General features: G+C 32.6%; 1 long non-coding RNA gene across 2 annotated transcripts in view; it reads left to right on the top strand.

The window, feature by feature from the left end:
- Positions 1-26,907, top strand: part of LOC110184391 (uncharacterized) — a 45,246-nt gene extending 18,339 nt beyond the window's left edge. The window contains exons 2-4 of one of the 2 annotated variants that reach the window (XR_015270329.1): positions 8,592-8,631; positions 22,553-22,989; positions 26,580-26,907. This is a non-coding gene — a long non-coding RNA (uncharacterized LOC110184391). Of the gene's footprint in view, positions 1-8,591; positions 8,632-22,552; positions 22,990-25,991 lie in introns of both variants that reach the window. The other variant, XR_015270331.1, reaches the window with a different exon arrangement.
- The last annotated feature ends 726 nt before the right edge of the window (positions 26,908-27,633 follow it).

Raw genomic sequence — 27,633 nt, 5'->3', positions numbered from 1 at the left:
GGTTCTAACATCCCCGGAACGAAGTGTCTTCTGCCGGCCAAGTATCAGAAATGTGTTGTGTTACAAAAGTTGCAAGTCATTGTGTATTAGTGTTCAAAGTTAGTTAGTGATCTTACAAACTATCTTATTATAGTTACTTAATGGTCATAGATACTTACTGGTTATAGATACTTACTGTTCAGAGTTACTTACGGGTCATAGATATTTACTGATCTTAGTTACTTACTGATCAGAGTTAATTACTGCTCATAGCTACTTACTGTTCAGAGTTACTTGTTGCTCATAGTTTTTTTTCTTAAAATTTTCCGATCGTGCCTATGGCAGCTATATAAATTTATATAAATATATATATTCAGTCCACCAATTTGCCATGCCCCGACTTATGTACCAGTAAAATTATATAGAAGAATATCTCCATAGTTTCATTCAAATAGCTCGTCCTTAAATTTGTTCCAAAACAAATCTCGCACATCTGAGTAATGATTCCCAACTGGTTCTAACATCCCCGGAACGAAGTGTCTTCTGCCGGCCAAGTATCAGAAATGTGTTGTGTTACAAAAGTTGCAAGTCATTGTGTATTAGTGTTCAAAATTAGTTAGTGATCTTACAAACTTACTTCTTATAGTTACTTAATGGTCATAGATACTTAGTGGTTATAGATACTTATTGTTCAGAGTTATTTACTGGTCATAGATATTTACAGATCTTAGTTACTTACTGATCAGAGTTAATTACTGCTCATAGCTACTTACTGTTCAGAGTTACTTGCTGCTCATAGTTTTTTTTCTTAAAATTTTCCGATCGTGCCTATGGCAGCTATATAAATTTATATAAATATATATATTCAGTCCACCGATTTGCCATGCCCCGACTTATGTACCAGTAAAATTATATAGAAGAATATCTCATAGTTTCATTCAAATAGCTCGTCCTTAAATTTGTTCCAAAACAAATCTCGCACATCTGAGTAATGATTCCCAACTGGTTCTAACATCCCCGGAACGAAGTGTCTTCTGCCGGCCAAGTATCAGAAATGTGTTGTGTTACAAAAGTTGCAAGTCATTGTGTATTAGTGTTCAAAGTTAGTTAGTGATCTTACATACTTACTTATTATAGTTACTTAATGGTCATAGATACTTACTGGTTATAGATACTTACTGTTAAGAGTTACTTACGGGTCATAGATATTTACTGATCTTAGTTACTTACTGATCAGAGTTAATTACTGCTCATAGCTACTTACTGTTCAGAGTTACTTGCTGCTCATAGTTTTTTTTCTTAAAATTTTCCGATCGTGCCTATGGCAGCTATATATTTATATATAAATATATATATACAGTCTACCGATTTGCCATGCCCCGACTTATGTACCAGTAAAATTATATAGAAGAATATCTCCATAGTTTCATTCAAATAGCTCGTCCTTAAATTTGTTCCAAAACAATTCTCGCACATCTGAGTAATGATTCCCAACTGGTTCTAACATCCCCGGAACGAAGTGTCTTCTGCCGGCCAAGTATCAGAAATGTGTTGTGTTACAAAAGTTGCAAGTCATTGTGTATTAGTGTTCAAAATTAGTTAGTGATCTTACAAACTTACTTCTTATAGTTACTTAATGGTCATAGATACTTAGTGGTTATAGATACTTATTGTTCAGAGTTATTTACTGGTCATAGATATTTACAGATCTTAGTTACTTACTGATCAGAGTTAATTACTGCTCATAGCTACTTACTGTTCAGAGTTACTTGCTGCTCATAGTTTTTTTTCTTAAAATTTTCCGATCGTGCCTATGGCAGCTATATAAATTTATATAAATATATATATTCAGTCCACCGATTTGCCATGCCCCGACTTATGTACCAGTAAAATTATATAGAAGAATATCTCCATAGTTTCATTCAAATAGCTCGTCCTTAAATTTGTTCCAAAACAAATCTCGCACATCTGAGTAATGATTCCCAACTGGTTCTAACATCCCCGGAACGAAGTGTCTTCTGCCGGCCAAGTATCAGAAATGTGTTGTGTTACAAAAGTTGCAAGTCATTGTGTATTAGTGTTCAAAGTTAGTTAGTGATCTTACATACTTACTTATTATAGTTACTTAATGGTCATAGATACTTACTGGTTATAGATACTTACTGTTCAGAGTTACTTACGGGTCATAGATATTTACTGATCTTAGTTACTTACTGATCAGAGTTAATTACTGCTCATAGCTACTTACTGTTCAGAGTTACTTGCTGCTCATAGTTTTTTTTCTTAAAATTTTCCGATCGTGCCTATGGCAGCTATATATTTATATATAAATATATATATACAGTCCAACGATTTGCCATGCCCCGACTTATGTACCAGTAAAATTATATAGAAGAATATCTCCATAGTTTCATTCAAATAGCTCGTCCTTAAATTTGTTCCAAAACAATTCTCGCACATCTGAGTAATGATTCCCAACTGGTTCTAACATCCCCGGAACGAAGTGTCTTCTGCCGGCCAAGTATCAGAAATGTGTTGTGTTACAAAAGTTGCAAGTCATTGTGTATTAGTGTTCAAAGTTAGTTAGTGATCTTACAAACTATCTTATTATAGTTACTTAATGGTCATAGATACTTACTGGTTATAGATACTTACTGTTCAGAGTTACTTACGGGTCATAGATATTTACTGATCTTAGTTACTTACTGATCAGAGTTAATTACTGCTCATAGCTACTTACTGTTCAGAGTTACTTGTTGCTCATAGTTTTTTTTCTTAAAATTTTCCGATCGTGCCTATGGCAGCTATATAAATTTATATAAATATATATATTCAGTCCACCGATTTGCCATGCCCCGACTTATGTACCAGTAAAATTATATAGAAGAATATCTCCATAGTTTCATTCAAATAGCTCGTCCTTAAATTTGTTCCAAAACAAATCTCGCACATCTGAGTAATGATTCCCAACTGGTTCTAACATCCCCGGAACGAAGTGTCTTCTGCCGGCCAAGTATCAGAAATGTGTTGTGTTACAAAAGTTGCAAGTCATTGTGTATTAGTGTTCAAAGTTAGTTAGTGATCTTACATACTTACTTATTATAGTTACTTAATGGTCATAGATACTTACTGGTTATAGATACTTACTGTTCAGAGTTACTTACGGGTCATAGATATTTACTGATCTTAGTTACTTACTGATCAGAGTTCATTACTGCCCATAGCTACTTACTGTTCAGAGTTACTTGCTGCTCATAGTTTTTTTTCTTAAAATTTTCCGATCGTGCCTATGGCAGCTATATAAATTTATATAAATATATATATACAGTCCACCGATTTGCCATGCCCCGACTTATGTACCAGTAAAATTATATAGAAGAATATCTCCATAGTTTCATTCAAATAGCTCGTCCTTAAATTTGTTCCAAAACAAATCTCGCACATCTGAGTAATGATTCCCAACTGGTTCTAACATCCCCGGAACGAAGTGTCTTCTGCCGGCCAAGTATCAGAAACAAAAGTTGCAAGTCATTGTGTATTAGTGTTCAAAGTTAGTTAGTGATCTTACAAACTATCTTATTATAGTTACTTAATGGTCATAGATACTTACTGGTTATAGATACTTATTGTTCAGAGTTATTTACTGGTCATAGATATTTACAGATCTTAGTTACTTACTGATCAGAGTTAATTACTGCTCATAGCTACTTACTGTTCAGAGTTACTTGCTGATCATATTTTTTATTTTTAAAATTTTCCGCTCGTGCCTATGGCAGCTATATAAATTTATATAAATATATATATTCAGTCCACCGATTTGCCATGCCCCGACTTATGTACCAGTAAAATTATATAGAAGAATATCTCCATAGTTTCATTCAAATAGCTCGTCCTTAAATTTGTTCCAAAACAAATCTCGCACATCTGAGTAATGATTCCCAACTGGTTCTAACATCCCCGGAACGAAGTGTCTTCTGCCGGCCAAGTATCAGAAATGTGTTGTGTTACAAAAGTTGCAAGTCATTGTGTATTAGTGTTCAAAGTTAGTTAGTGATCTTACATACTTACTTATTATAGTTAATTAATAGTCATAGATACTTACTGTTCAGAGTTACTTACGGGTCATAGATATTTACTGATCTTAGTTACTTACTGATCAGAGTTAATTACTGCTCATAGCTACTTACAATTCAGAGTTACTTGCTGATCATATTTTTTATTCTTAAAATTTTCCGATCGTTCCCATGGCAGCTATATAAATTTATATAAATATATATATTCAGTCCACCGATTTGCCATGCCCCGACTTATGTACCAGTAAAATTATATAGAAGAATATCTCCATAGTTTCATTCAAATAGCTCGTCCTTAAATTTGTTCCAAAACAAATCTCGCACATCTGAGTAATGATTCCCAACTGGTTCTAACATCCCCGGAACGAAGTGTCTTCTGCCGGCCAAGTATCAGAAATGTGTTGTGTTACAAAAGTTGCAAGTCATTGTGTATTAGTGTTCAAAGTTAGTTAGTGATCTTACATACTTACTTATTATAGTTACTTAATGGTCATAGATACTTACTGGTTATAGATACTTACTGTTCAGAGTTACTTACGGGTCATAGATATTTACTGATCTTAGTTACTTACTGATCAGAGTTATTTACTGCTCATAGCTACTTACAATTCAGAGTTACTTGCTGATCATATTTTTTATTCTTAAAATTTTCCGATCGTTCCCATGGCAGCTATATAAATTTATATAAATATATATATTCAGTCCACCGATTTGCCATGCCCCGACTTATGTACCAGTAAAATTATATAGAAGAATATCTCCATAGTTTCATTCAAATAGCTCGTCCTTAAATTTGTTCCAAAACAAATCTCGCACATCTGAGTAATGATTCCCAACTGGTTCTAACATCCCCGGAACGAAGTGTCTTCTGCCGGCCAAGTATCAGAAATGTGTTGTGTTACAAAAGTTGCAAGTCATTGTGTATTAGTGTTCAAAGTTAGTATCTGATCATACATGTTTGTTTATTTAAGTTACTTACTGGTCATAGATTCTTACTGGTTATAGATACTTACTGTTCAGAGTTACTTACGGGTCATAGATATTTACTGATCTTAGTTACTTACTGATCAGAGTTAATTACTGCTCATAGCTACTTACTGTTCAGAGTTACTTGCTGCTCATAGTTTTTTTTCTTAAAATTTTCCGATCGTGCCTATGGCAGCTATATATTTATATATAAATATATATATACAGTCCACCGATTTGCCATGCCCCGACTTATGTACCAGTAAAATTATATAGAAGAATATCTCCATAGTTTCATTCAAATAGCTCGTCCTTAAATTTGTTCCAAAACAAATCTCGCACATCTGAGTAATGATTCCCAACTGGTTCTAACATCCCCGGAACGAAGTGTCTTCTGCCGGCCAAGTATCAGAAATGTGTTGTGTTACAAAAGTTGCAAGTCATTGTGTATTAGTGTTCAAAGTTAGTTAGTGATCTTACATACTTACTTATTATAGTTACTTAATGGTCATAGATACTTACTGGTTATAGATACTTACTGTTCAGAGTTACTTACGGGTCATAGCTATTTACTGATCTTAGTTACTTACTGATCAGAGTTAATTACTGCTCATAGCTACTTACAATTCAGAGTTACTTGCTGATCATATTTTTTATTCTTAAAATTTTCCGATCGTTCCCATTGCAGCTATATAAATTTATATAAATATATATATTCAGTCCACCGATTTGCCATGCCCCGACTTATGTACCAGTAAAATTATATAGAAGAATATCTCCATAGTTTCATTCAAATAGCTCGTCCTTAAATTTGTTCCAAAACAAATCTCGCACATCTGAGTAATGATTCCCAACTGGTTCTAACATCCCCGGAACGAAGTGTCTTCTGCCGGCCAAGTATCAGAAATGTGTTGTGTTACAAAAGTTGCAAGTCATTGTGTATTAGTGTTCAAAGTTAGTTAGTGATCTTACATACTTACTTATTATAGTTACTTAATGGTCATAGATACTTACTGGTTATAGATACTTACTGTTCAGAGTTACTTACGGATCATAGATATTTACTGATCTTAGTTACTTACTGATCAGAGTTAATTACTGCTCATAGCTACTTACTGTTCAGAGTTACTTGCTGCTCATAGTTTTTTTTCTTAAAATTTTCCGATCGTTCCCATTGCAGCTATATAAATTTATATAAATATATATATACAGTCCACCGATTTGTCATGCCCCGACTTATGTACCAGTAAAATTATATAGAAGAATATCTCCATAGTTTCATTCAAATAGCTCGTCCTTAAATTTGTTCCAAAACAAATCTCGCACATCTGAGTAATGATTCCCAACTGGTTCTAACATCCCCGGAACGAAGTGTCTTCTGCCGGCCAAGTATCAGAAATGTGTTGTGTTACAAAAGTTGCAAGTCATTGTGTATTAGTGTTCAAAGTTAGTAACTGATCATACATGTTTGTTTATTTAAGTTACTTACTGGTCATAGATACTTACTGGTCATAGATACTAATTTTTCAGAGTTATTTATTGCTCATAGCTACTTACTGATTATAATTCAGATTTAAAATTAATTAATTTACCTAAAGAATTATCAATTAAAAATATCGATTTACATTTGAGTTTCTCTGCAAGGGTATAGAAATTTCAGTTTCCCGATGTTACCCTCCCGTGTTGTTACTCATAGATTTTTGTATCATAGAATTTCTTTTAGACTTTATTTTTTTTTAATTGTTTTTTTTTCTCAGTGTGGCTGAATATTCTATCCAAATCGATGACTCTTCGGATCGGAGTCTTTGCATCTATTAGAATGTTTCATTAGGCGACCTTTAGCGGCCCCTTTTTTTCTGTTTCTGTTTCTATTTCTTTTTCTATCTCTCTTCCATTGTTGTTGCTGTGGTACCTGTTCTCTGATCCGAAATCTGGTGTTCAAAAAGAATTTAGCCGACAATTAATACGAGGCTCGGGGTTCGTTGTCGTCGTTCGTTTTATTTTATTTTTTTTTTTTGTCTCCTGTTTTTTATTGTTGTTGTTTTTTTGGTTATTTTATTTCGGTTGAGTTTGGTTTTTGTTGGAGCTGCAGGTTTCGTTATTCGTTATGAGGGTTATGCTTATGAGCGCAGGGCCTAAACACTGAGAGAAATCTTGATAAATTATGCTAAAAGAATTTTATTTGAATATATAATTTTAAATAGATTTTTAAGATCGGAATTGGGAAAGAATTTATTTCAAAAATTTTATACTACACAATAAAGGGTAATGGTAAAGAATATATAAAATATATATTAATTTTTTTTTTGTATAATTATAAAAAAATATATATTGTACAAGGATAGAAAATAACTTAATTCTACAATACTTTAAATATATTAAGTATTATATTTAATACCTGAAAATTCATAATTTCAAGAGCAAGCCTTCTGATAGACAAAATAACCTTCTAATTTCTTGACTTTCTTTGGCATAAAAAATAATATGAAGTATTTTACTATATATATAAAATAAATATCTTAACTCATAGTAGCTTATTTCTCTATTAATAAATAAATAGATATATTTTAAACTATTTCTTTCGCACCTCTTTTCTTTCAAAAAAAAAACCCTTTACTTTTTCTCTGTGCATCTACAATATCTTGTTTCGGCTACTCTCGGTGTGTTTTAGTGGCTTATGTATAAATTTAATGAATGAGTTAATTCCACATTTCGTAGAACTGCCAATAATAATATTTAGTAGCCACAAAGATACATACACACAGATTTAGATAGCCGCAGAGCATTGAACCGAATGCTGTCTTCACATCTTCACCTGTTGTCTGAACCAAAAGGGAAATATAAAAACTATACAAAAAAAAAAAAAAAAAATGTTTAATTAATTTAGAGAGTTTCGGAGGAGATACAAATATAGTTATATGGCGTAGTGGCAGTTTCTGTTCTATCGTACGAATTGTTTACAAAATATTTACACATTTCCGCTAACTGAAACTTTGCAGTTAGTCTTGTATATACTCTCACTCTTAGATAAGTCGGAACGGGACAGATCGGAAGACTATATCATATAGCTGCCATTCAAACGATCGTTAGGAATAGATGAAAATGCAAAATGGTGTATGAAATAAAAGCAGGCCTTATTTTATTGTTTTTAATATAAATATATATAATTTATATTGTATTAATTCCTAGTGATCCAATTTCAATCTGTAAGCGTATATAAACTTTGGCGTGCCTTTCTTGTTAACCCAATTTCCTTCCTAATTTTCCACCCAGTTTTCCATGGCTGCACTTTTTGTAAATATTTATTTGATTTTCATCTCAGCTGATACGACGAGGCTGACATGCAATTCCACAGATAATTAGGCAAGGTTATGTCGATGCAGCCAGCATCCAATGAATATTACTCTCGCAAACTGTGTGGGTTTTCCTTTAAATAAAATGATTTTCTTAAGGTTTTAAAATAATATTTTAAATAAAAGGATTATATAAAATATTTTATATTTTGTTTTCTATAATAATTTATATCAAATATAGCTTGTTAATAATGTTTAAAATTTCTTTTACTCTTTTTAGATGTGGTTTCAAACTAAATGTAAAATATGAAACAAATGTGGTGAGTTTGCCTTAGTTTTCCTATTCTTTTTTTAAATATAGAAATTAATTAGAATACTTCCTATTATTTTAATATAAATACTTATTTTTAATATTCTTAATAATGTTTGTATATATATATTTTTTGTATAATATGAAGACCTCGTTGAGAATATTTAATCACTTTGGAATTTTAAATATTTTGTGTAATTATTTATAACAAGCACATATAATATATTATATATATATATATATAATATAATGCTAGCTTGTAGCATTTTCCTGGGGCAGTTTTTCAAGAACCTTCTTTGGTTTTCCCAGCACTTTTTCTGTTATTACCCCTATTCCCCAAGCGATCAACTCAAGTAACTGCTTCACTTGAAGAGAAAACCAGAAAGGAAGCTTATTTCAAGAAGCCAATGTCTATGTACCCTTAAAGTTTGGAATTGGTATTCTTACTCTATTATAACTAAGTCAAAAAGGCATTACAATTTTACTTTGAAAAGCCTTGCTAAGCTAGTTTCTGTTAATAAATAATTAGGTTTCGATTACACTTATTGGTAGGTTGTTTAATTAATAATTTTAAATATTAAAGCTTTGTTGGAATTTTATACAATTTTAATTATGTAGGCTTTTATAAAATTTAGAAATAATTGCTTTATTATTTTTTCATAGCTGCGATCAGTAATATATATGATACATAGTCTCACAAATAACTTCTTTATTGCTTACTAAAATCATAATACTCTTTTTATACTCTAATAAAAATCTAAGAAGATTCAGGTCTGTTCACTGATCTGTCAAAAAGATCATTGAATTGCTGGCAATCGTCGTCTATTTCTGTCGAATATCCAAGATGATTCTGCCGTATGACAAACTACTTGTACTATATGCTATATAAATGGGGGAAAAATGTCCGATGTCATTGCCCCCTCACCCCGCAGAAAAAAATAGTATATATATAAAAAATTAAGAAAAAGAGCTCGTGAGTGTGTGTGCTTTGATCTCTGGCTCATGTCAGGTTTTTTTTGTGTATTTTGTTAATTTGGCCAGTCATCTCTTCCATCGAGATCTTCGAACTGGCATCGTTTAACAGCAACTAATTATGAAGCAATTCCATGGCAGTTCAAGCGATCTTTTTTTATGTTTATTAACCCAATGTTTGCTCTTAAATAAAATAAACATAAATGTATGCGAAAAAAAAGCAAAGCAAAGTCAAAGGCAACAACAACTTTGCATCGATTTTTACACATTTATAGTTTCTAGTTTTTTGTGAAGGTTGCCTTTGTTTGATTTTTACGAGTCTTTCAAACATTTTTTCGATTTTACGATCTAAGCCAAAAAACTAAGTTTGACGGCAAGTTGATCTTTATTTTTTTTTGTCTCTGTAGTTTTATATTTTTTGAATGGATCTTCATTAGAATGTTGAAGGGAAGGTCCCCAGAGTGAATTTTTCCCCTATGGGAAATGGTTAATTATGGAGGAACGACTGTCTCTAGAAGATAGTTCAATTTCAACGCAGGATTAATCTACGAATATCTTTGATTGCTTTTTAAAAAAGATTTGTATATAGTTTTATATAAATCCATGGGTTATTCTTATTGTGTTCCACTTTTTATTTCCGTTAAACTTTTTTTCTATATATTTCCATTTAAAAAAACTTATCAAACTTCTTGGAAACGAATGAAATGAAATCGCAAAATTCTAAAGAGTCTTCGTAGTGGCTTTGCAAAAAATTCTTTTTTCCTTCCGGCAGGAAATCTCAGCGAATCCCCCGAGGGAAAATCGATTTCAGGAATGGCATAAAATCGCATTAAATACAATGTATTTATTCGCTTATCGAAAGCTAAGCTACAAATAAAAAATAAATAAATATTCGCAAAAAAAGGAGATAATAATTTTGTACAATATGTTTATAAAAAAAATAAACAAACATAAATTCTGCGGTTTCGACATTCTGCCCTTATGGGTAACCCCAAGAGAGTTCCCTTTGCTGCGGTCGCAGTTTGTTATCCATTCAAAGCAGGCGTTTCCGCTCATATTTGCATTTTCGTTTAATAAATATATAACGGATTTGAAATACTCTATTTCTAGATTAATTTTTTTTTATATTTCTAATGAATTAATTAGACATTTTGTGATTTGATTGAAGTGGAATTATCTATTGAGGTAGGCCAATATTTTACATTGATTATATTGAAATATATTATGGATACCATAAATTATTGATATATCCATACTCTTACGATATTTGACGCTTATATAAATATCTCATAAGCTCTTACCTATGAATGAATTTCTTGAAATAAATATAATAAAACAAAACTTCATATATATTCTCAAAGATAGTATGGTTTCAGGGCTTGTTATATTTTTAGTAGTTTATAAATTCAGATTAATCTAGATTGTATATTTTATTTCAACTTCAACTTGAATTAAAAAATATTCATCCCATTCTAATGCTCTTAAAAAATATTTACAAAATTCTAGCTACCTCTCCTCTGTTTAGGGTATAATTATATAGTCACTTCACAGTCCGAGTGCCCCGGAGTCCACAAGTATTTTTGCTCACACACAAGACACAAGCTTAACACACAAGAACACAAGTATTCTCAGGCTTCTTGTTCGAGTTTGTTGGGCCCCATCGTCAATGCCAAAAGTCAAAGTCTGGATTAATCATCAATCAAAAGAGCTGAAAACGAGAGGAGAGACAAAGCCGAGACGGCATATAAATTAATCGCAAACTCGTCAGAATTCCTCTTCTCTAAGCGGATCTTGGGAAAGTGTGTAGTAATATAGTAGAGCTTCCCTTCTCTCCCCTCTTCTCTGACGTCAGAATCTTGGAAATATTATTTATTATTATTATCGGGAAGGGTTATTATCGAGGAGAGGGCGTGGTTGATATCAGAGAACAAGTGCTTTTCTAGTTGACGGGGTGTGGTGCCTCCTCTTCATTCTGGGAATTTTGCAATCACTTTGAGGAAGAAGTCGGAGATCAGAGGTCTATTTGTATGTGACCCATATAGGATGGGGACCCCTAATCTCTTGGACTTCTTATTCTGGTTTTATCAGTTACAGTACCCTGGGAAATCAAGTTGAAATTTAAATGTTCTCTTCTCCTTCGAATTAAGAAATTCGCTTTTCAGTTTGTTTTTTTTTTTGTTGGTTTTTTGTTTCACGATTTCGATTTTGTGACACTCGTGTAGAGTTTTAAACAAAATAAAGGAAGCTACTGCTGCTATTCGATCGTGTCATATGCATTTTGCTGACTGTAATTGTAATTAAAGCGGCGAGCAGGAGTCAAGTTTTGTGGAGGGGAATCCCAGGAGAGGCAAACAGTTAATGAAAAAGGAGCCACAGTTTTGCTTATAAGTATATACACACTTGGACAATTTGTTTATAGGTTGTGGTGGATATGCTGATGCTCTGCTAAGAAATATTGAGACTCTTTGAAATGATTTAGAATTTTGGTGGATAATTATTATTATAAATAACATTATGTATATATTGAATATATAATATATATAAATATTGAAATATTGAAAATATTTCACTCTGACTATTGACTGTGGCTTCAATAATAATTATCTTTTATAATAATAATAATTATAATAAATTTTCAGAATATATGCTTGATTCACACGACTTAGATAGTTTTTCTTTAAGGATGGAAGTTTAGCTAGTTGTTTTTAAAGTGATTTTTATAAATATATACAAATATATATATATATTTAATTAAATATATATTTAAATTTAAAAAGTATTTGTTTAGGGTTTTACACATTTTTTTTAAATCGATCTTGCAAGAGTATTTAATTTTTCGATCTACACATGGATGAGTCCATTATTTTGAGCTGTTGCTGCTGTGCATCAGATGCTGCTGCTGCTGCTGCTGCTGCCGTGCTGTATGTTGCTGCTGCAATGTTGCTGGTTGCTGTTGCTGCTGCAGCTTCGCACATAATTGAAAGGAGTGAAGTGGCTTGTACGTGAGCCACATGCTTGCCATATGCCAAAAAGGAGACCGAGGGATCGACCGACCAATTTATTTCGAACAACAAAATGCAGGTCACGAAATGTTAAACCCGAATGCTAAAAATGAAAAAGGCAAACATGCAGACAGCAAAAGAAAGTCAAACGCTCAGTCAGTCAGTTAGTCATTCGCACATGCAGTCAGTAAGTCATTCAGTCATTTGGTCATTTAGTCATTTAGTCATTCAGTCAGTTAGGAGCAGTCGCCATAGGGGTTTAAGGCCAATTGTTGTTGGGTTTTTATTTGTGGTAACTCACCCCTCAAAAGTATCCTTCGAGAATCCCCCCTCTTGATGCTGGACAATCCCGCATTATAGTTTATAATAATGATTTCGATTTCGATTCCAATTCCGATGGTTATTATAGCAATGAATGGACCAACATGATCTAGGGGTAGCTACAGTGCGTTTCAAGGCCATTATTCTAGCAGAAAGGGATCAGGAATAGAAAGTAACAAGTAGAGTAGGTCCTAATAGCCATAAATAAAATTGTATTAAAGAAATTATTTAAAATTTGATATTATTATCTATTAAATTTGATAGTTATTATCATATCGTTATTAAACATTAAGTTTGATACTCATATATATTTTGCTTTACCAATTCTTTAACATTAAATTAAATATACTTAATTATTTCCTATATTTAACATTAAATTGCATTGTATTATAATTTTAGTTTGTAGCATGAAACAATGTGAAGGAATCATTTCCGACCCTATAAATCATATATATTATTGATCAGCATAAACAGCAGAGTCGATCTAGCCATCTCCGGCAGAAAAATTTTTTTTACAATTTTTTTTTTTTTATTTTATAAGGGGTTACATCGTTAAAATTTTCAAAAATTGATAATAAAAAATTTTTCCCGCCAGAGATGGCTAGGAAGATTTGCCTGTTTATGCTGATCAAGAATATATATGATTTATGGGGTCGGAAATGACTTCCGACAGAGTTACAAGCTTCTGAATCTAAATCTCACACGTCTGCAATTATGATTCCCAACTTGTTTAAACATCTCCGAAACGAAGTGACGGCTGCTTACCGCCGGCCAACTCTTAGTTAACATATGTGCGTGTGTGTGGTGTAATACGTAGAAGTAGGAAGTCATTACTGTTCTTGGTTACTTACTCTCATCTTAACTAAATGTTTTTTATCACTCAAGGAAAATTACCCTTACATTAAGAAGTAAATTGTCTTTTTTTTTAAATTATCAAATTGCCTTAAGGGCATTTAGCTAATGAAAAATCTTCCTAAATATACGACAAATTCTAAAAAAATGTTAATTGTTGTACATTTATAATTGAGTAGGCAGATTTATTAACCTAATTAAAACTAACATAGGACAGCTTTCCGAATTAAAATGAATGCATTTTTGGCTTAGTTATGAGTTTTTAAAACTATGATATATCATGTATAATACAATTACTAACATATAAAATGATTAATAGAAATATGTACTTTCATCGAGATTTTAACTATATAAATAGATTAAAAACTGAAGTACAAATTAAGTACAAATAATATATATATAAAATCCAATTAATATCTATAATTATTAACAACAATATATGCTTTCATCTATCGTTTAATTATAATCATTAAAATGCAATAATTCGGTAATTCTTTGCTTGTACTCCTCATCCTCTCCACCATCATTATCATCATCATCCCCCTAGTTACACATTCCAACCCATCAGTGGCTCAATATTTATGACTCTCAGTGTATTTGCTGCATTGCATAATTACCCTTAATGGTGAGGGACCTAGTATTGCAGTTCCCTTCTGGATGATGGTTTTTATGAATCATAAAATGCTTGTTATGCTGCAATTTACGTTTGTTTTTCATACCAACTATTTTACGAGTTTTTAATTTTAACACGCAAACGGGAATGCAGCTATATACATATATATATATTTATATATACACGGATATATGTCTGTGCCCTCTGGAGTAGTTTGATTGCCACTTAAATGGCGAAACACACAGCTGTAAAAGCAAACATTATTTCTGTATAGAGTTTTATTTTTTTTTTTAGTATTTATTTTTGGCTAATTATGCGAGTGGACAGTTGCCACCCTTTTGCAACACATTTTCCACAATTTTGTTGATTTTTCCTTTTAGTTTTGTAGTTTTTTTTTTTGTGGCTCATCAAGAGGTCTTCGACCTCCGTGGGGAATTAGTCAAATATGTCATTCGGAAAAACGCCAACGGATTGACAGCCGGCAGTCCCCATGAAAATGAAAATGAAAACTATATTATATATAGAGTATACAATATATAATATCATACTAGATACATTTGGGTACTAAACGCCCCCACATTTTCGTCCATTTCTGGCACCGTCTGGCGAGCAATTTATCAATCAGCGAAAGTAAAAGTCGTGCCAAGTATATTGCAAAACTAAAAAAGTTGAGATGAGATCTTTCGATGTATCCTTTTCTACCTGAATATATATTAGGTAAAAGGTACAAATTACAAGTTAGGTATGAATAATGATGGAAAAGCACTGCGGATTACAGTTTTTAAACAAAATAATAAACACATATGGATGTAGGGATATTCCAAGTCAAGAGAGAGGTGGTAACAAATGTCTTGGTATTTTTGGGATATGTATAAAATTTAATGGAAAAGGTAAAGATTCAAGTAAAGTATAAGTAAATGAGAATGTAAGGGAAAGATAAATATTTACATAAATATAAAGATACTATTTTTATTACATTTTAAAGACAATACATAATAGGGATCTGATAAAAATACAATGTAAAAACCCATATTTAAATATATAGAAATATATATTGGAAAGATAAATATCTACATACATATAACCTTTAATGTATAGATACATTTTTGATTAAACAATTAAGGGATCTTCATTGCTGCCTTTATATATAATTGAATAAAACCCATTGTCCTCCTCTAGTAACTCTCTTCTTAATAATATCTTATATTTTAATATATTTTAAAATTAAATAAAGATACTCATTCCCTCTTAGAACCATTAAAGAAAATCTATATTTATTTAAATACTTCTCCTGGCTCTACTCATTAGTTTAAGAGTCGCACTTTTGTGGATCACTTAACTTATTGAATATCGATTTATTTCCCACTTTTTAGTTTAGTTTTTTTTTTTTCGTGGCAATCAGTTGATTTGTGTCAAAGAGAAAATCAAACAGAAAAACTAAAAAAAAAAAAAATGAGGAACAACATGGCAAGTGGAAAAAAGAGAGGTGATAAAAGACTTTAATTTTTTTTTTGGTACTTCTTTCAATATTTCAATAATTTACCGCTGAGAAGGTTCAATGACTTTTTATGGCTGCGACACTTTTTCTTTCCTTTTTTTTTTTTTGTTATATATATTTTCTCGTTGGCAACGTACGGTAAATTTAATCATCATTATCACTATCGCAAAGAGGGGGAAGGGGAAAGGCTGGGGGTGGAGGTGGAGGTGTAGGTGGAGGTGGGTGGGTGACAAAGGTGGGGGGCGTTGGTTGGTGTCGACATGTTTGGGCCATTGTCATTGCCAGTCAGCTGTTTGCCGCACACATCACATCACTCAATTAACCAAAAGACAGGCACGAGAAAATGTAACTCAAAGATACAAAGATATGCACTGCAAGAAAAGAGAAAGATTTAAGTTTTACGTGCTAAAGATACTGAAATCAGAAGAATAAAAATAATATTAAAAGCACATAAAGAAGAGGAAGTAAGATTGATTACTTAATTCAGAGTTCCAATTCTTTTATTGTTTGTGTTGTTTCTTAATTTAGTTGAGTTTACAAATTATTTGAAAATTTAGTTTCCCTATAATTTCTATATATAATCAATTATTTATTTATATTATAAAATTATTTAAATGTATATTAATATACGATTTAATTGAATTTCTTAAAGTTGTAAACCAAATACTCAACATTCTCGGAGCTCAGTGTATAAATTCTATGCTCCCCCAGGCTATCACCCCACCACCCTTTCCCCTTCTCACTCTCTCTTTCTCTCTCTCCCCACACACACACACCTTAGCCTAATACCAAAAATAAAACTAAACTAATAAAAAAAGCAGACGATTTACCAACGCAACGAAAAACGGGGCCCAAAAGAAAGTCTGAACTTTGGCCCTCGAGGGTCAGCTTTGTAAAGAGAAGAAAGAAAAAGGAGTGAATATATATATAAATATACATATATATATATATTTAAAATGGGGAGGTCGGGTTACATGTCGGTCGGGGATCAGCGTGCTAATGACCAACAATTGCAACAGAGATGTCGCCCTCTGGTTATTTTTTTTAGTTTTAATTTTTTTGGTTCAGCTCTTTGGTGGCAGCTGCCAACGCAAAGATTCTTCGGTGAAAGAGTGCACTACTAAAAAATTTTATTAACTATGCAAAGAATTCTAATTTTAATAATAAACTAAGCACAGAATTAAGTATACATTTTTTAGTCTAATTTAGACACTAATTTGATGATGATGATTTGATGAAATGGATGATGCTTTAAAGTTATATGAAACGAAGTGGAATGCAACATATAAAAAAATTTTCAAACTAATTATAAATATAATAAATCAATAAATTATTTAATATTTCGAATCGTATATATTCTTGATTATCATGCAAAACCGAATCAATCTAGCCATATTTCATATGAAAACAAATTTAAAAAATTTTTCAAAAATTTTTAAGGGGTTACATTGTTGAAATTTTTAAAAATTTAGACCAATTTGTAGTTTTTTAAATTTATACATTTAATATGCAGCTTTTTAACCTAATAAAAAATAACCCAGAAATCTTTTCCGAATTGATATTAAGCCTTTTTTGGCTTAATTATGATAAATTTAAGCTAGATCCAATTTAATGTTTCAGGGGTATACAAACTTTGTCTTACCAAGGCTAGCTTCTTTTCTTGTTTTCAAAAATATAGATATTTTAAGGATAAAGTGATATATTGTTCTGATATTTCAGAATTCACAAGATTAATGTTTACTACAGCTTCTATTTTTCTATCCATATATTATATTGTACTTCTTCCTTTGAGTTAAGTATGTTCCTAATACCAACATAGCTCCTTTGTTCTTGTATTGAAATTCAATTCACATTTGTTGTTTGCAGTGTATGCAGATACTTCGAAAGAGTAAAGGGCAGATTACAGCAGCTTAGGCTGGGCCCATCATGTAAGGAGGGAGGAGGCCTGTGTGGTCATTGTCGTTGTCCTGCGGTGAGGATATATTCCTTGAGATTACTTGAGAGAGATGCTGGCGGGCGACTTGCCATCCCTTTCTATATGCAAATATCCCTTAGCTTGCCATCTCTTTCAACGGCGGGCTAATTACGATCACACTTGGCTGGAGATGACCACAGTTTTGAAACTGGGATTGTGTTTATTTTTGTTCTTGTTATTATTTTTATTTTTTTTTTTTTTTTTTGCCATCCGGACTCGGGTCTCGGGGCACCTCTGTCCACGTCCTTCGCCGGTTGCAACACCTTTATTGTTGACAACTTAAGTAAGGCGACACCCCAGGTAGGAACTGGTTCGAGCCCTCCGTTTCTTGCACATTTGCCAAGACTTGTGCGGTCGCATAAATATGCACAGGCAGTTCACTGAGAGAAAAAAGGATATTAGTAAAAATTTAAAGATATAGTTGATGCTTTTAATAATACATAAAATATATAATTAACAATATATTCATAAAAATGTATAAAGCAAAGTATTAGTTGCTAAACAAGAGCCTGAGGTAGCTTATATATAAACTTTTATTCTAAAAACCTTTCGTTATATAAAGACCCCTATTTTTTCACAGTGTTCTGAAAGTGTTGACCAAAAATAAACACTTAAAATATGCTTTCTGCACTGATACAATCGATCTTCTTCTGTTGCCAGTTGTTGTTTTTTCTTTGATTGATTGTCTCCGCGAAGTGGAAAGCACTCACCGGGGGATTTTGGGTACTGAGATTTTGACTCGTGTCTCTACAAACAATCTCCTTCCCTTCCTTAACAGCTGGCCAAGGAATACTAATCGGGATTAGGGTAAAGAGAGAAAGGTGCAAATGACACAGGAATTCAAAACACACCCCAAGTACTGGGTACTTGCGGTTTCTAAGTACTCCCCCCTGGGGATTTTTGGAATCCTCCTAGCCTACCTTTTCTTTTCTCCTCGATGGTCTTAAAAACAAATCAATTTTGTTTCTTTCCTGATTAGCACACGTTTTCCTTTTTTTTTTTGTGGGAAATAAGTTGCCGAAAGTCAAGAAGGACAACAAGGATAAGGGACTTAATGGGGGTTAGAAACTGCAACATTATCTTAATTGATCAGCTGCCACAAATAGTTGGGATATATTATCAGGATCTTGTATTTGGTTTATTTAATCTAAGAGGATTGTGTTATCCGATTTTGAGTCATAAATAAATACCTCATTTTATAGAAAGTTTTATTAGTTTTGCGGGTACCAGATAATCTTAAGAACTCCCGGAATAAGCTCTTTATAAAGTTAGAAAGTTGTATATTATATCTAAATTTGGTCGCTTTATTTTATTTTATTTGTGATTTATACTTTTTCTTATTACCAAAACCTAAAAACTTCCTAAATACATTTGCATTTTCTAAGGATATTTAATAAATACACCTAGCAGAAACACTTTTGTTTTGCAATCAACATTTTTAAATCATGTTTTTGAACAATCAAAACTTAAAATGTCATTAAACTAATTTCTTAGTCTTAATGAAGATATTTCTACAACTACGATTACAAAAGGGAAATATTCCCCAATCAGGTGCCTGGTATTGCGTGTAAAATTCACATTTTCAACATAATGCTGAATTTATTGGTCAACTTTTTGGGGGCAATCGTACTCCATAAAAGTTGATTATGATTGAGGGGGAGAGGAGGAGGAGGTGTATATGTGTGTGCTGGCCCCTTTGATGTTAAGGGTTAAGTGCGCGGCCTGATGAGGGTTAACTAGTAGCCATCTGGAGCTGGACAGTGGACAGGACACACGCACGATATATCGCATCATCCAATTTCGCCATCATAATTTGGGTGCACGAAACGATTCAACGATCCAACGATGCAACGATCCGACATCCAATAAACATCAATTGGGGGTCAAGGAGGGGTCCATGATTAGCGGCTGGGGGAAAGGATGTGTCTCCTGCCCAGAGGGAAACTTGTTTCTTGCCGGCGACAGATGTTGTTGTTGCCGATACATTGATAATTGCCCAGTGTGTGTGTGTGTGTGTGTGTGTGTGTGCCAGGTCATACTGTACTTAATTTTTGCAAAAATAATAATAATAATAAAAACATAACATGAAAGACAAACTTACTTTGGGCAGCCTAAGTTTATAAATTCTTGCAGTTTGCAATTGAATTAGAGAATCTAATTGAAAAACTATCATAACTAAGCTTAAAATATTCGAAATCCTTAAATTTTATATTTATTGATATATTTATATAACAAATCAATTCTTAAATATCTCATAACTCAGCCAAAAATTCATTAATTTTAATTCGGAAAGCTTTCCCAAGTTAGTTTTTGTTAGGTTAATAAATCTGCATACTCAATTTAAAAACTTAAATTTTTGCCAATTTTTTTAAATTTTAACGATGTAACCCCTTTTGCAAATTTTCAAAAAATGGGAAATTTCTGAAAAAATTATTTTTTGGCCGGATATAGTTGGAAAGATTCGCCTATTGATGCTGATCAAGAATATATATGATTTATAGGATCGGAAATGACTCCTTCACTTTCTTTTAAGCTTCTGCCTGAAGGTGTAATATCATTTTTAATCGATATTAACTATATTTTTACAAACAATTTTTTTAATATTTTTCAAGGCTTAAAAATGTTACCAATTTGATAAATAAAAGCTTATGATATTTTCGATACAATAATTAACACGAAATTTGTATTAATATATTAAATCAGACTTTCGCTTTTCATAAACTTTCCCCAATGCGAACTAACTTGCACTTCCTTAATGTTCCTATGATATAATATTGTTTTCAAGGGTGAATAAACTATAGGAATATCCTTAAATAATAATTACTGATCCTGGTGGTACTTTTGCGAACACAGATGTTTCTTAACCCAGACTGTCTGGCTTTTGTTTTGTTTTTTTGTCCAAGAACAGGATTCGCCACGAAAGGATTCGGGATTCCTGGACTCGTCGTTCAAATTCGGGTTTTCCACTCTCAAAGTTCGCACATTGTGTGTTTTCGCTTTTGTTTTGATTCTTGTTTCTACACTTCGGCCACGCCCCCTTTGGGCGGCACACACACTGACTCATCGCAACGCGTCTGCGCGCCGGTTACTGCCGCAAGTCTCAACTGTACTTGGCCGCGCGACGCCATAAATTAAAATTATGTTGTAAGCACACATACACAGGGGCGTCGCACATGCGCACACGCAACGCAAAAAAAAAAACGCAAAAGAAAACACACACACTCTTAAGAAGACAAGAGACGCGACTTTGAATGCGAGTCCGGTTCGTTGGCAAAAAAAAAATCAAAAAAATAAAGGGAAAGAGAAGGAAAAAGAATAATAAAGAAAAGAAATGCAAACACAACAGAAAGCAAAACCAAAACAAGCTGCGAAAACAACAAATTAAATAAACGAAAGCTCAGATACCCTAAAAATATATATTACAAATAAATACTATACAATAATCTGTTTAAAAAAATCTATTTAAAACTGCATACTAAAGTTTGTATTCTCTGCACTTTGCACAATTGGATGATTCAAAATCGAAGCATTTTAGTAAAAACGAAATAGATAACATACAGGAGATATATTATAAAACATTTATACATATCATATAATAATTCGATTAAAGTTCAATAACATTATTTTAAAATGTTCTTGAATTACTATCTCAATGGTTTATTTATCTAATATAATAAAAATTATAAATCTATATGGGGAATAACAACGAAATAAAAAACATAAACAATAGAACATTGAAGCATAATATTGTTTAGATCTGCAAAAAAATCAAATATTGATTTATTATATAATACTAATTATATTTTATTTATATTCAGACAAGATTTAAATAAATCAGCATCCATATTATTTCATTTCTAATAATAAAGCTTGTGCAAAGGTCTTTCTTAAGCTCTGAATTAAATTATTTTTGAAGTTCAGATAGGATAATGCAAGGACCTCTGATAGGGAAGAGTGCAAAACAAGCAAAAGCAGATCAAAAGAAAGAAGATGGACAACAGAAACAAGAAGAGCAACAAGAACAACATCGACAGCAACGTCGCGTCGTTGAAAATTGCAGCTTGCAACATTAACATGTTTTATGTGCCACAGATCCGATCCGATCTGATCTGGACCAAAGTTGAGGTTTATGTGGCACCGCAAAAAATGATTAGATTAGTGATTAAACAGAGGAGATATAGTAAAGTGTTTATGGCTTAAAATATTATTATAAAATATTATAAATATATATTTATTATTCAAGCTAAAAAGAATAATTCTGAGACTGTAAATACATGATTTTGAAAACAAAAAAATTAATTAAAAATTTATTATATATAAATATATACATATAAATTATAATAAGCGAACTTTTCTTTTATTACACATTGATTTTTGAATATTATAAATATTAAATATATATATTATAAATTATTAGGAAGTTATTTACTCATATAATGCTAGCCTCTACGTAGTCAAAACTAAGTGCTGAAATAGATAAAGATGTACAGGTATATCTATTATTTTTTGTAAATAATTAATAAGCTTTTCAATATACCAATTATTTAAACCATTTTTAAACTTATTTGAAGGCTGTATTTAATATAAAAGATAATGAAGGCCAAAACTAACACATTTTAAGCTGTAAATGTTTTTATATATAACTAAATTATAAAATTATATTTAAAATATTATTATTATTTTCTTATTTTTCCCCAGTGTCTTGGACTGATAAAGCCTCGGACTCAATCCACAGCAATCTGAGGCAAAAAAAACCAGAGCACTTCGGCTGCCCCTGATCTGCGTACGAAAGCTATTTAGTAGCCCCGATGGTGGCGCAGGGGTTAAGGGACTGCCCCGGGTTTTCCCTTTTCATAAAGAGGAAGTCGTCTGCTGGACTGGTCTCTCACTCTCCTGCGGAAGGAAGTCGCGCCTGTTCCGCCAGTAAATAATAAAGATTTCGCATGGCATGAATGCAAATTACTGCAGAAATGTTATTGAACTTTGGCACAGGCAGAGAGGCATCGGGGTTATTCTCCTCCCTGCGCGATGGTGGAATTTCGGAGGACATATGCATTGGAATCTCTTCCATATGTTGGCAATAACTGGGCTTCCTTTTGCTTCTGCTCTGACACGCCTACAAGTGTCTGCCTGTGGTGAGTACAGTGAAGAAAAAATCGATTATTAATTAAATCACTTTGATAATGATTAACCATTACGAAATTTATGCTTTTAAAAATTACTTAAAGGGTTGGTGATGGTTTAATAGGTTTAACGTTTTTTTGTTTAAAAAATCTTTTGCATAATTTTGGTACAATTTCTCCTTCAATTAATTGCTTGAAGAAGTTGAAGATATATTCAGAAGCAAGTTCAGTTTTCAGTAATATTTATTAGAGTAATTTATGACAGATAATTTCTATATATAGTATATATTTTTCTCTCAGTGAAAAACATTTTTTTTAATTGCTTCATATTCAAAGTCTGGGAAATTGGAGTGAGAACGGATCCTTTTTCCCTGGGCCAGCCTTATTTATTGCAAACAAATGACATCTTCGAGTGGCGCGGCAAGTATCCACTTACAGGGCATCCAATTGCCGTTGCAATTGTTTATGCCTTCGACAACATGGCCCGAAAGTCATTGAGAAGTCACAGGCGATTTGATCTTTACGATCGCTCTGTACTTATATAGTACTATATAGGCATTTATTTATGGTATATAGTTTTGTGCGGGCTGTGATCTTGGGTTTACGTGTGCTGGTGGTATGTAGTAGGTAAGAATTTACGACGGGGGAAAAATGGGAATTTTCGTGTTAAGATCCCGGGAAAAATTCTAACAAAATCAGCAAAAACAAAACGATTTTATGGGATTTGCAGATAGGAGTTTTCTTTTACAATTTATTTAATATATTAGCTTGGAGAGATTTATCTAGGCTTTATATGATGGATTACAATGCGGGAGGGATGTTTAGGGATCTTAACTAGAATCTTTTTGATTAAATCTTTTTGATATTATATATTTAATATAAAGGTACTAATACCTTTGATATAGATCATTTTACTGGCTTAGAAAGATTTGTGTTAAATCATATGGATGGTATTTCCTATGCGGAATCAATGTATAACGATCATATTTAAAATCAATTCGATTTTATACAATTTACTAATATGTTTCTTTACTATACTATACCATTTATTATAGAACTTTCATGTAGAACCCATAAAAAAACCTGCTTAGAAAGATCTAAGTTATCTTTATAGAAATATAAACTATAGAAAAATCTAGAAAAATCAGGAAAATAAAGTAATCCCTGCGAACTCATTGAAACTCATTACACTCGCCCTCGATAGCGTTCAAATTAAAATGTCGCAACCGTAAAGGGGGCCCCCCCACAACGACCCTATGACATACAGGTCTTACTATTGCCATAAGGACGAACGTGAAAATGAGACGATGGAAAATGAAAATGAAAATGAAATGAAAACGATGTGTGTACGTTGTGGCATAGCCATTACACATGTAAATCGGGCTATTTGGACCCCGCGTAACCCTATGTATGTATAAACCGAGACCCAAGACCGGGAAATCCACAAATTTATATGTAAACGATGGTGGAATGGGGCTGGAAAAACTGATCAACATGCATAATTACCGAGTGCAGCACCGAAATTTTCCATGGGTAACGTGTGAACCGAGAACTGGATCTTCTGGGGAGTGTGTGTGTGTGTTTGTGTGTGTTTGGGGCGGGGGAATGGGACAACACTCCAGAGATAATGTCGAGTAGGGAGAACCGTTGACAACCGCTCGGAGATTATGAAAATCTTTGGTCATTGGGTTACGGTAACGGACACAGGGAGAACACAACTAAGACAACGCCGAGATCGGGGGTTAGTTTTTGTATTAACATAATCGATGGGGTACAGTGGACAACCGTAAGAGTGAACGTCTTAGGAAATATTAAATAGATTCCTTTTTATTTTTGGTCTGGAAATTTTTTAATTTAAATGTGAGTAGTTTTTATGATTCAAAAAAGAGAATTTAGGAAATAACTGACTGAATACCTGAGTGAATAATTAAGTAACCTACCCACGTAAACAACTGATAGGCAAATGACTTAAAATATATATTCACCTGTCCTTATTTATATTTGTAATTAACATTTGATTAAGTAACTATTTTATTAACTCTACAATTTCTTTGATACTTTCTATTTCTTGTCGTAAAATACATTTCCAGCACACTACTTTATGTTAGCGATAATCCACTGTATTTCCTAGGGGGTTCAACTTAGTATCTAAGCCAGGGAACGGACACACAGACAATTACTTAGTTGTGATACTTGAATGCACTTACGGAAAGGAAAATCTCCAATCAGCAGCCACGACCCCCTACTGATGAGAGCGTTGTCTCTTCGATTTTTTGCCTTTTTTTTATTTTTTTTACGGCCCCGAAAAAAGAGTAGGAGAAGGAGAAGGAGAAGGAGATACTTCGACCGAGACCGATTCAGATACTGCCAAGAGACCTGATATTCGAGTCGGGATCGGGATTGGGATTGGGGTGAGGGTCGGGGTCAGCCTGCTCCGTTCTTCCGTCGTTCGGTGAAGTGGCAAAAGCGACGTGAAACGTTTTCCAAAAAGGATAATAACACCAAAACCCGGCGAGCACTAGCGCATATCAATGGAAGGAAGCGTTTAACGCTAAACACTTGAAATGCCAGCCCAAAAAAAGAAAAGAGAAAAGAGAAATAATACTACAAACCGAAACAAAAAATACAGTAAATAAAGGCATGTCTTATCTGCTGGGACATAAAGTGCCAAAAATTATGGCAAAAGGAAATCGGACGTATTGCCTGTCAGAGTCAAGAGGCGACGTGAGATTTTTGGAATTTTGGAAATGTTTTGGGTTTGACTTTGGTTCCGGATTGGCACTATAATGCCCTATAGTTTGGCAATCATAATTTACAGGTAGAGTGGGGGTAATAGTATCAGGATAATGTATAAATCTGGGCAGTGAAAGGTGATTTTTAATCAGCTAAAATCAAGTTGAAAATTCTGTTAGATAAAATATTTATATTTATAAATATAAAACATATATTTCTCTGATTTAATTTAGTATAATTAATGAAAATCATTTTGTAAATGAAATCCTTTGAAATTGCAGATGTTAACCAGGATTTTATTTAAAATATAAAAGCTCATCTAATTTGTGGTAAAAGATATATAAAAGTGTCCAACATAATTATAAAAGTATAAAATAAAATGTAAACCATGATTATTGTTGCCTAAAAAGTGGTAATAACTTAAAAAATGTATCTATCTGTACACCCTTCCAAGGTTTTTATAATTGTAGTCAGAAGCTTAAAACACTGTGAGGGAGTAATTTCCGACCCTAAATCTTGCTATTCTTGATTAACGTCAACTGGGGAATTTTTCTAGCTATCTCCGGCAGGAAAAAAACATTTTCAAAAATTGTAGATTTTTTTCAAAATAAAAAAATTTTAAAAATTAAAATTTCCAAAAATTAACAAATTTTTAACATTTTAAAATTTTAAATTGAGTAAGCAGATTTAAAAATCTCTTTAAAACCAACTTCGGACAGCTTTCCGAATTCAAATTAATGCATTTTTGGCTTAGTTATGAGCTCTTTAAACTTTAATTGTCATATAAAAATATCAATAAATATTGATTAAAAAAAGGTCAGCTCAGTTAAGATAAATTTTCTATTTTGCTATATATTTTTTACATGAAGATGGCGCCATCTACACGAAAATGTTCTAAGTTGCGATCTTGTAAGGAGCACTGGCGCATACAGCTTTCAGTTTCTATTTTACATAACCAGGTGTCGTTACTGCAGCCATTGAATGTACAAAATTAAAGGCAATGTAAAATTGGGAGAATCTGCCAAAATATATATAGTTTTAATTTTATATGACATGAAACAAAAATATAAAAATTTAATAAATAAATAATTTAATTTTAATTTTTCTGTCAAGAAAAGTAAGTATATAAATATTTATTTAAGATTAAGTAAAATGTGTGTAAAATAAAAATAAAATTAATAAAAAGAAACGAAGATAGTTGTATTATGGAATTTATTGTCTATTGACTACCCTGGCAGTGCAGTATATATAAGTAGATTGGCATCTCTAATACTAGAGCGATGCCTATTTCTCCCAATAGTGCAAAATATCTAGATTGGCCGCTTAAATCCAATGGCGATGCCTTATTCTCTCAGTAGTGCAATTTAGCTTAACCGCCAAATTTGAATTTAAATTGACCGCCAACGATAAATTAATCGATAAGTCCCGCACAGAAAGTTCACAATATGGTCAGACTGGCGAAAAGTGCAAAATTCAAATTTGAATTTAAATTAACCGCCACCGTTAAATTAATCGATAAATCAGACAACCGAAAGTTCACAATATGGTCACACTGGCCAAAAGTTACAATATGGTCACACTGGCAAAAGTGTGCAAATTCAAATTTGAATTTAAATTAACCGCCACCGATAAATTAATCGATAAACCGCGCAGTCCAAAAATTTCAATATGGACACACTGGCCAACAATTCTAGGGTGTGGTGACACTGGCAAGTAGTTCATATTTTTGTAATTGCATACTTTTGGGGGTGGTGTAGCATACTTTTGGGGCGTAAAATGAATTTGCAAAAAATTAAATTTGCTTGCTGCTGATTTCTGTTCGCCTGGTATTTCAGGTCGAATTTTAAGTGACGCCGAGCACATCGAAGGCTTGGCTTGGCAACACACAACCGCACGATTTTACAGTATGTACAACACACAACC

This window comes from Drosophila serrata, unplaced genomic scaffold (genome assembly GCF_035046125.1).
Source record: "Drosophila serrata isolate PLE 108 unplaced genomic scaffold, ASM3504612v1 contig_8, whole genome shotgun sequence".
NCBI classification, from domain to species: Eukaryota; Metazoa; Arthropoda; class Insecta; order Diptera; family Drosophilidae; genus Drosophila; species Drosophila serrata.
This window is presented reverse-complemented; position numbering and strand designations above follow the sequence as displayed.